Here is an 11,123-nt window from a genome sequence, read left to right as displayed (position 1 = left end):
AAGCATGCACATGTGTGTATTTCTATGTGAACTGCCTCAAGCAACCAAAATATTTAACAGTAGAAGGACAAGTGATGGTCAAACTCAAATTTATTTAAATGTTTTCAACAAATGAATACATATGAATTCATAAAAATCGAAAAACACATTTTCATGCTTTATTCATATTTTTGGATCGAAAAAAAACGAAGTCAAATCAGGGGTGCAAGCTGATTTATCATTTAAAATATACAGTAATCTTAACTATATTAAATAAAATTCTAATGAAAACACTGGCTCAAGAAACAGTTATTGTCCCAGGAGCATGGGATCTCGTTTAGCACCGTGATAAACTGCAAAATATAAAATACAAAAGGAAAACACGAGAAAACACTTTGTGGATAGGGAAGTGAAGATTTGAGAAAAAAATACCTTATAGAAAAAATTTTAGACAACTGAATGATTATGCTAATGTTGCGTTGTATCAAAACTATGTAATGAGAAACCTTGACAATGACTTGACTTCAAATTGACAATGTTGCATTTTTGAGGTAATGTAACTTTAAGCTTTAAGATGTTTCAGAAACCCAAGTGTGGTCGAAATTTCTGAACCCACGGAAGAGCTTCCAGTCATTTGATTGACATTTAAATTTCTTTTAAAGATAAAGTATGGAAATCATCAAATTTGATGGCAACATCTTGTAACCCAGAAGCTACGCAATGTTGCAACATCAGCAATGCACATTTACAATGATGAGAGCTCTGTCTGCAAAAGTTTAGCTTGTTTAAGCAGACTATTTTACTGAAGAAAGAGTAGCAATACCACACTAATAAAACACTCAATTGCATATAAAAGTCCTAAACATGCTGTAATGTATCAAACGTTTAATGTACTTTCAAAGCAGTTATTATATATATGATAGTATTGCATTAGTATTAGTGATGTTAATGTTTAAGCAGAATATTGATGTTTAAGCTGGTTTAAGAGTACCCACTTTGAACTTCTTTCTATATTTTTGGGTGGTTTCATCAAACATGCTGGTTGTTAAATATTAAATTACAGAATGACTTGTAACTTCAGCTGTCAGAATAATGGAGTGGAAATTTGAAGCAATATAAAATAAAATTACTCAAGGAAAGTGCAAAAATCGTACACCTTAAATAAACATAGTTCTTAATTACATGCACTTACCCACTTTCCACCACTGGAGTGTTTCCAGCGTATGTGCAGCCCTTACCTGAGTCATTCTCCAAGCCAGCAGGGGTGCCTCTGCTGTGAGCCGGGCTGTCAAGCACAGGGCCGCTCTGCACAGTGAGGTGACTGACGCATTGGGCTAAGTGCACCTGATGTAAGATGATCTTGTCAAAGATCTCAGAATTCAGAGCAGTGCCGCCAGCAAATCCACAAGTGCAAATCCACCGTCATTCATTTTCCAGCCATTTGCATGCCTGAAGTTTCCCAAAGCAGCCGCAGCATTCACTGTGTCAGCCCGCTGACGTGTGACTGACGCTCGAGGTCGACTGTTAAATCGAGGAGCGTCTTTTGAAGGGAATTTCAGTGACCTCTGTGTGGTTTGAATCATTTCTGATGATCACTGTACAAATCAACAGCTTAACCAGCTAAACCATGTCCCAAAGCTTTAACAGATGGCGCTGTGGTGTCCACATACACACACACACACTCTCTCACACACACACACACACACACAGGACATTCTTTTTGACTGATGTGTCATTCTGTAGTAACGGCACCACAAACAACATGAGTTGGCCCAGACACTGAGCGCTCATCAGATGTACTCATATTCATCGTACTCATCATTCCCGCTCTCAAAGGAACTTGTTTTGTTTTGACATGCTGATAGTGAGTGGATATTTGTTCCTCTCTGGCATCCATTGAGTCCTACAGTGCACTGTGGTATTGGTTGTGTATTTAATAACATGCAGTACACGAAGCTTCTTGGGTGGCAGTACCAGGGAGTTGGCAAGGTTTGATTTAAATGATCAGAAAAATGTCACTTTCAGTAGGAAGACACTGCCACCTAGAGGGCAAAGTCTGCACAAGCTTTTACTGCTGCTTAAAAGTAGCTATTGCACTTTAATTCCTACAATCCTGCCATCTATAGCAGTGGTTTCCTACCTTTATTCTAAAGGGACCCCTAATCTATAATTGAGTGGACTGACTACCCCTGACTAAATGACAGATGTTATGGATATTTCATAGCTGCAAGAACTTTGTGTAAAACCAGCAATTTGTATGAATTTTGAGCACATTATTTCCCGAGTTTTCCTATTAGTTTTTTGAGATATGTTACGACTGTCTGTCTGTATTTTATAAACAATCATACATTATCAATAGGCAATTTTTTTTTAAAAAGAATTCAACGTTTTCCTCTCCTTGACGCTTAGCCATTCTTCTGTTAGCTCTTTTGCTGTTTTAGCTGAGTACTTTTCTAATGCAGCATGAAGCTATTTAGCAGAGAGTGAAGGCTCTGTACATCATTTCCTTATCCTGAGATTTTAAAAAACTTACATCTACCTTAAATAACAATCTGTACTTTAAAAATAGCAGTTTTGTTTAGTTTTCTACACAATAAAAACAAGTGATAAAGTGCTGAGATATAGGCCTGCTGTATATATCTTTACAATGTTTTCTTATACCACTTAAAATCAAGAATGCTTTGTGATTCCTCTTTAAGCTTTGGTGGAGTGATTTAAAGGTTGTTTAACTGCTCATGACAATGACACTGCAGAAACAACTATTGGCTGATATAAATGTGATTCGGAGATCATCATCAGTGTTATGAAAATCCATTTTTGCATGAGCAGAAGTAAACATTTGTCATACGGAAATCATGTTTTTAACCAGGATAATCAGACCGGTGTTGTAGAATGGAAGTGATTGGATAATTAACTAAAAATACCATGAAGTATGTTGCAGACAAAACACTTTCATTTCTCTAATAATCAAGTCTGAAGCAGTAATGGAAAATTCTGACACTGAGTTGTGGTTTCAACTGATCTCGTAAAGCAACGACACAATAAAACATAATGTCATTGCTTTATGAGTAATGCAGTTTATTGTGTAAACACATCATCACCAAGGAAATAACCCCAAAAGCAGATGTTTCAAATCAATCTGTACTTTTATCTGTGTAGCTGCTCAAACAAAAAATCTGACAAACATTTTAGGAAAATGCATGCTCACTGAAATAGATGATATTGGAGTGTTAAAGAAAAACACATTCGGAAGCCCAAAACACATCAGCAAGGAGCCACAAATTGTTTACTGTCATAGTCTTACTGTCCTATTTAGCATTTCATGTTGTGATTGCTTCGAGGTAGATCTTATGCATAACTTTAAACAGAGAATATATTTCTCCATCATATTTTTAGTATTTTGCTAATAAGTTTACACAAACACAAATAATACTGCGGCATGACACAGCTGCAACTAACACGTAATAATGTAAAGATAAATACAACAATCAATGCATGTTTGGGCAGCAGTTTAGTCACTGTGATAACCTTTTTTACTGTGTCTCCAGGAATAAGCTCTCAAGAAGTCTCCTGTGCCCTCTTGTGGAACAACTCAGTAAATGCAGGAGGAGTGCAGTGCAGATTATCTGTGGCAGTAATCATCACCATTTTGAACAATCTGTCCAGTACATGGAGACATTTTCACATGTTGGCTGTTGACAATGAGTGCAACCCCCAAATTTTTAATTTTGAGATGAGACATCACTTAGATCCTATTTTTGTAAATCTGTTTCAGACTTAATCTAAGCATAACTATCTTCATTCATTGATTATATCATACTGCAGTAGAAATACAAATTGAGAGAGGGCCAGACCTAAAGTATAAATAGAGATGTTTTTCACCTATTTTACCACTCCACCTCTTTACACATACAAAGAGAGCATAATAGCATTTATGTTATCAGCAAGACCAATCATAGAATTTTGAGATTTTGTCTGGGAATGTGAATGATTTAAGCTTTGTAAGGCATCGTGCAAACTATAGTCAAAACAGCATGTCATGAAAGGAAGTAATTGAAACCCGGCCGCACTGCTCACTACACAGTTCTCATTTTCAGGGATTTCCCAGTTTAGAAGTGTTATGACAACTCAAACAACAAACTCATTGTCTCAGTTAACAAGGGCACATGGATATATTCTTCAACTGTACAAGTCATTTAACTGCAGCCTCACTCCTACTGTAAGCAGCTTTACAAGACGACTTATTATTATTCGTGAAATATCTTGTAAAGCTGCTTACAGTAGTAATATATGAAATACACACACTTTGAAATTGCTTGTTTCATTGCCTTGACTCCAAAAGACACAAAAAAGTTTTCCCAAGCATAAACTACAAGAAAACTTTTTTGTGTCTTTTGGAGTCAAGGCAATGAAACAAGCAATTTCAAAGTGTGTGTATTTCATATATGTACTACATAAAGTCACTTTTTACTTACATATGGGTGTGATTTATGAAGCTTTGCCCATTTATCAATCAATCAATCAAATCTTTATTTGTATGGCACTTTTCATACAAAGAGTAACACAAAGTGCCTAACAGAGATTAAAAACAATAACAGAAATGAAAAACATCAAAGAAAATCAAGAAAAATACAGACAGCCTGACCCTCCCACCCCCACATATACGTACGCAACAAAACACACACATTCATGTAGATATTCCCACACATATTCGCAAAGGCACCCGAACATCCACCCTTACCACCCACACACACGCACACATACACCAACACACACCAACTGTTACTAAAGAGACATGGCTAGAGAGACATGGCTAGGCACTGAGACCTGAGGCGAAGGAGAAGCTACCTTTGGGGGCCAACCTCACTGAGAGAGGTCACGGTCCAGCACTGCATTTATTATTGTGTTTTATATCATTTCATCTATATAATAACTAATCCTTAATATCAGTGACATGAATTTGAGGATGGTGTTGTTGTTGTACTGTATATGCTTATTATATTATATGACAGACTAAACGAGGCATCACATAATTTGTCCCACGCAGCATTCAACTGCTACACAAGCTCTGATCACATGGTCTGAACTGACACTTCTTGAACTTGATATCCTTTATTAATTTCCCAATGACATGCTTTTTATGACATTTTATGATGTTTTAATAATGCTATTTTTTTTATGATATATACTGTTGTTGATATGTCTTTTTTATGTACGTATATTTATGCTGTGTTCTGCAAAGCAAATTCCCCTAAGGAGAAAAATGTTTCATTCATTCATTATTTCTCCACATGTAAAACATTGTTCACGAGAAAAGCCTTTTCTTTCCATTGTGATTTCAGGGGGACAATGAAAAACAGTGTTTTAATATTTCCAGTGTTTGTTACTTTCACTTTATTTTGTTAGCTGTTGTCCTTGTTTGGTATTGTGTACAACTGCAAGTGCTTCTTTTTTTTTTATAACGTTGTGTAACATATTAGTATTTTTCTCTGTGTGGGACCACCACTCCCACTTGTCACAGCTTTTGTGAAGAGACAAAACCTGGTTGAAATGTAATACCTAGTGTCCCAGGTCTGATCCGTTGTGTATTGTTTAAAACTGGGGCGTTATAATGTTTCTTCCCAGAAACACCTTCTCCACTGCTGTATTTGCCTTTCCACTCACCATGACAAAAAGGACAGCTTGTTTTGGGGCTCCGCAGTTAAAAAGGTGGACCGTAGTTGGTTTTGGTCGCTTGTTTTTTGTGCTACTCCTTGGGACTGTGTTTGTAGGTAAGCAATTTACACTGAAATTATTTTAAAAAAGTAAAAATGTCACTTGCATAACTATTCTAAACTTTACTCTGTTTGTTGTGATACTGCTGTGTGCTACAATGACTTTTTGTGATAATACACCACCAGTACAATTATTGTTGTAATTTGCATTATTGTTCACTTTGTTTGAGAATGAGAGTCTCTTAAAGTGTCATGATGACCATAAACTCAAAGTAGAGAGAAAATCCACTCAAAAATACTGACCAGCCTTTGTAATTTATATATATTTCTGGGTCAAACAAGATAAGTTATGGTGTGTGAAAGTGCACAAAACTGCAGATATTAAGATATCCTATTTACTGCTGGCCATGCCAGCTCTGACTGATGTAAAACAAGGCAACATCTTTCTTCTGTATGAACATTGTTCTGTGAAAATAGAAATTACAAATCACACAAATTAGGACTTAGAAAATGGGGAAAGTACATTTTATGACACTTAAATTCCTAGAGTGCGAAACAGCATCACATTATGATATTCAACAGTGTAACTTCACCTATACTGCAGGCTTTGTTTTGTAGCTGGTTACTGCTAACAGCTATATTCCTCCTAACAGTGTTTGTTTTTCTCATCTGAAGTTCAAATTTCAAATCTCTTTGATAATTTGTATTGTTTCAAAGTGATACTGTGCTGGTTTAAATTCACACCAAACAAATGCTTCAGGTTCTCAAGGGGAGTCTGGGGTGGAGAAAGGAGCCACCTTCAGGTCGTCAGAGGATCAACCACTCCTGCAGCATTCCTTCACTTCAGGTTATCAGTTTCTCTGTACTTGAATGAAGAGGAAATTAGGCCAAATTAATATTAGTGTATTCTGTCATCACACACTTTATAAGTTTTACTTTTTACATGTATTATAACCCCCCCAAAAATGATAATTAAATGTCCTGTCTTTTTGATGATGTATCCACAGTCTTGCCACTACAAACTCCACATGACACCAACATGATGGAAAACATCAGTAGAGGAAGAAGCAGTTCTTCCTCCGCTGACACTGAGGACTCTGTTTTGCCTCCACAGTTTCTGACTGCCTCTCATCTTTCTGCTCTCAGAGATCTGGTGTCGCACAAGAAAATCACAGGTGGTGAGCTTTTACCGTGTTTCCTCTCTCAACTCAAAACAGCATTATTCAATTTTAAAAAAGAAATCTTTTCTAAGAACTGGGGATGAGTTGACCTGGACTGAGTGCTATTTGCAGATATTTAGTTTTGTTGTTATTTCACTCTGCTCAAATGTCAGATGTGTACAGAGCAAAATGATCAGCACTATTTATCATTTGAAAAGGAAATTCTAGACTTTCATTTGTCTGCATCCTTAAACTATTAGTCAGTTGAGAAAGGTAGAATAGCCGTGATAAAATGACTTTTCAGCTACACTGAAACTCACTGAAACAAAAGCATTGCAACTCTCCAGTCTTCAGACCCAAAACACTGCACCCTAGAGCCACAAGATGGCAGCAAAGGAATGAATTTTAGCTTGTGAGCTACTTCTTTAACCTGATGTTTTTTTATGCCTTAACTACTGCAAGTATTCAGAGTTTCCCTTAAATGTATTTTACCTGTTAGGGTGTGAAAGCCTGAACAGCATTAGGCTGTCCCATGTTAACAGACCCATCTTCATACTAAGTTTGTACCTTAAGTTATAAGTGTGACTACTACTATTACTACTACTACTAATGATAATGATGATGATTATTCAGATATTATTATTATTATTATTATTATTATTATTATTATTATTATTATTATTATTATTATTATTATTGTCGGAGAAGTTCTAGGTTGAGTGATTTGGAGGTAGAGAGGTGCTGTTGAAGTGGTACATACCAGGACTGTGATCACCTGTTTAACATGGTGGGAACCAATGTCAGCCTACACTTTCTGCTATCCAACCCTCTGCGCTTTTAATTAAAGTTTTACAGCACTATGACATTTTTATGACATACAATACTATTACATTTTATTACATTTTTATGGGATACTAACACTTTATTAGCACTATCAAAATCGACAATGATATAGCCTACACAATGCTCATTACATTCTAGTTTTACACTTTTTAATACAGTTGAAAGTAATGAAACAGAGAGACCGTACAGTGATTGATTATATCTGCCAACAACAGTTGGGCAACAGTTTCTGCTGGAGCACAGCACAATTACTGCACAAACCACATGCAGAATTGCAGTACACATTTATATTAGACCCAGTTGTAATAGTAATAATGGCAATTTGTTAGTTTATTTATGATAAGGATTACGTTTGCCAACGATGACTTCAGACGGCATTGGTTGCCCAATGAAGCCCGGCACATTTTTTCATTTAAATTTTTAATCAGTATACTATGAGGGAGTATATTTGAATACTGTGGGTATGTGTCTCCTCCCATATATGTAATATAATTATAGAATAGGTACAGGAGTTTAAAACAAAGCAACTATGGCCATAAAGGAAAAGACGACAGAATGAATCACAGTGTGTAGTCAGCCGTCCTTCATCCCTTCATTATGAGACTAAAAATCTTCACCAAAGCTATTAAAATGTATCTTGTGTTTTTGTCTGGCTGTAGGCCTATTCTTATGATTTACTCTTGCAGGAATGAACACAATGTTGCTGCGTTTATGAAATGTGGTCTGACCCGACTCCATAAGTCAGAGTGGAAAACTCTATATGTACAGTACTAACAAGTTAAAAGATTCATTTATGAGATGAAAAATGAAAATGTGAACTAATAGTGAACATCCTCCTACCAGATGCAAAATGACTGATGATAGCTGATATGAAAGACCAGATTGACCAATACATCAGTCAGGCCAATATAACATAGACTGCAACAATTATTTGGCCCAGCACTGAATACAAACATACAAAACTATCTGATTTGATTAGATTAATATTTTAATTCAAACATGTAAAATAAACAAAACAAACAACTATAAAAAACAAAACAAAATAATAGAAATTGAAACAAAGTCAGTGAATAGATTCTTATAAACAACATATACACACACACATTAACTTATATATGCACATACACACATATATACATATAATTTACACACACATATATGCATATATATCAAACACAGTATGTATGCACACACACAAACACACATTATACCATTTATTAACAGTAATTCAAGTTTTCTGTACAATGCAGGTGTCAGACCGTGACAGCAGACAAAGACTTGACTGTCATCGTAGTCTTTCCTCATTGTTATACCTCTGGAAAACATTTTTTTTGAACATTGTCTTGAACTGAATAATGATTGTGCTTTGCTTTAGTTCCTCATTCCAAGTCTCACTCTACAGACTGATAAACACATACTCTTCATGGTTGTATGGCCGCAAAGTTTCCTAAAATTAACCTTTCCTCTAAAATGATAACAATTGTTTTTGTCTTGTCTTTTGTCTGTACTTAAGTACTTAACTTTTACTTATTTATTTTACAGTTCGTTTAGGGCTCCGTGTCTCTCTCACTGGTCCAAGGGAGCTTCTTAACCCTGAACTCCTCCTTTCCCTGAACAAAGAGGTCAGTGGTTTACCCAGCACACCTGAATAACTTTAAAGTCATGAAGATGTGTAAAATTTAAAAAGTATTATAATTTTTCTTTGTGGTTATAAAAAACATAGTTTGGAGGGATTGTACATATGATCATATTCAAAATTTAAGTCATCAAAAGAGATGAAAAAGAAAGACAAGAATATCAACAGTGTTTATTTTGCATATGTTAGACATTATATACACAGGAAGCAGTCGCCTCTGACAGTGAGTGCATGGAGGCTCTGTTTGAAGAAAAGCCAAATAACAAACACAAAGCCCGGCTAATCAAAGTTCAGTCAGTCTAAAGGTCAAAGACCCAGGAAACTTCTGTGCTGGCTTTGATCAGACTTTACAGTTTATCATTCATTCATCAGTAAACAATGGGCCGATCCCACGCAGACTCCGAAGCTGAAGTTATTTAATTTCAAAGTTATTAAATTTCAACTCATGAACTCAGTGCCATTTCAGACTAACAGCACCTTTTAATTAAAGAGCAGGCATGGTTGGATTAAAGGATTAGAGTCTCAAGAACTCAACAGACTGTTGATGTAGAGGGCCGGGGGTTTAAGGGTCAAAGGAATTTTTGATCTTATAAAGAAGTCAAGCAGCTCTGAAGCCATTTGAACAATTATGTATAAGAAGTTACGACAAGTGAGGCTTGTGTGTTGACGTTGGTGCTTATGACTGTCCTCTCTTTGTTTCCTTTTTTGTTCGAGAAGCCAGGAATCTACAACACTGGAGCGAAGGCAGGACTCTTTTCAATGAGAATAGTGGGAATAAAAAGATTGACCTCTGCACCCTGATTTCATCATCCCACAATCTGTTCTCTTGTTGTTAGGGACTGTTAGGTATTGATAAGAGGGGAGAGGGTGGTGCAAAGTGGGAGAGGCACTTCAAATATTTTTAAGCACTGGGTAGGAAATTATATTTTTTGATTTGGCTGAGGAGAGGGACATTTAACCCTAAATTGTTGTGTTTTGTATTTATTTAAAATATCCCCAGAACTCTACAACCCGCAAGTGGGTTTGATAGGCATGTTTTTGTTCTCCAAAGTCACACAATTTATCATAACCAGAAACTGTGACATGAAATTATTTATCATGGAGGAAGGGTCATGAAATAAAATAAAACAACCAAGTCAGACCCCAACCATCCCCCTACTCTGATAACTAAAGTACAGTCCCTTTTGTGATCTTGTTTCATCTCAGTTTAATTTGAAGTCACTATTTTTGTTACTTTAATCCTTTAAAGTTTATTATCTTGAATTAAGCCTGTGTTGCATATGATCACTATCAGTCAGTCCCAGGTGTGTCATAGTGGGGGGAAAAGAAGGACTGTTTATTTGCAAAGTCTGGCATGACAAGTTTGGTTGTTTGCTTTTTTTTTTTTTAAAAAAAAAAAGGTGCTAAAACTAAATAAAAATGCTGATTAAATCTATATAAAGACTGAGCTTTTTATTTTACAAAAAGTGGAAACTCTCTGAGACCCTCTCACCCCTAAAGGCAAAATGATTTGGTCTGCCCACTGAGCCGAGAGACAGACTATTTATGCAACTGGAGCACCACAGACTGTTAAATCTAACCCGAAAGAGGTGAAAATAGAGTTCCAAAAAAAAGGAAAAGAGAAAAAGAAAAAAGAAAGAATGAATGAAAGAAGGCAAATGTGTGTGAGAGACATGGATATTAAAGGAAGGGTGGGGGGCCCCCAGACTGCTCACGGATTTGATGCTACGGCCCTGCTTAGTCCCGCCCCATACAATGATCAGCCAATAGTAATCGAAGCTGAGTCTTCAT

The 11,123-nt window shown here is 36.2% G+C and overlaps 1 long non-coding RNA gene across 1 annotated transcript; it reads left to right on the top strand.

Annotated features, from left to right (window-relative positions):
* Positions 1-5,478: 5,478 nt before the first annotated feature.
* On the top strand, positions 5,479-10,685 carry LOC148189551 (uncharacterized). Its single transcript, XR_015776529.1, has 5 exons — positions 5,479-5,750; positions 6,454-6,540; positions 6,701-6,868; positions 9,239-9,318; positions 10,050-10,685. It is a non-coding gene; the product is annotated as an uncharacterized LOC148189551 (long non-coding RNA).
* Positions 10,686-11,123: the final 438 nt, after the last annotated feature.

Source organism: Plectropomus leopardus, chromosome 5 (genome assembly GCF_026936395.1).
Source record: "Plectropomus leopardus strain MGB_pleo_1.0 chromosome 5, ASM2693639v1, whole genome shotgun sequence".
Taxonomy (NCBI): Eukaryota; Metazoa; Chordata; class Actinopteri; order Perciformes; family Serranidae; genus Plectropomus; species Plectropomus leopardus.
This window is presented reverse-complemented; position numbering and strand designations above follow the sequence as displayed.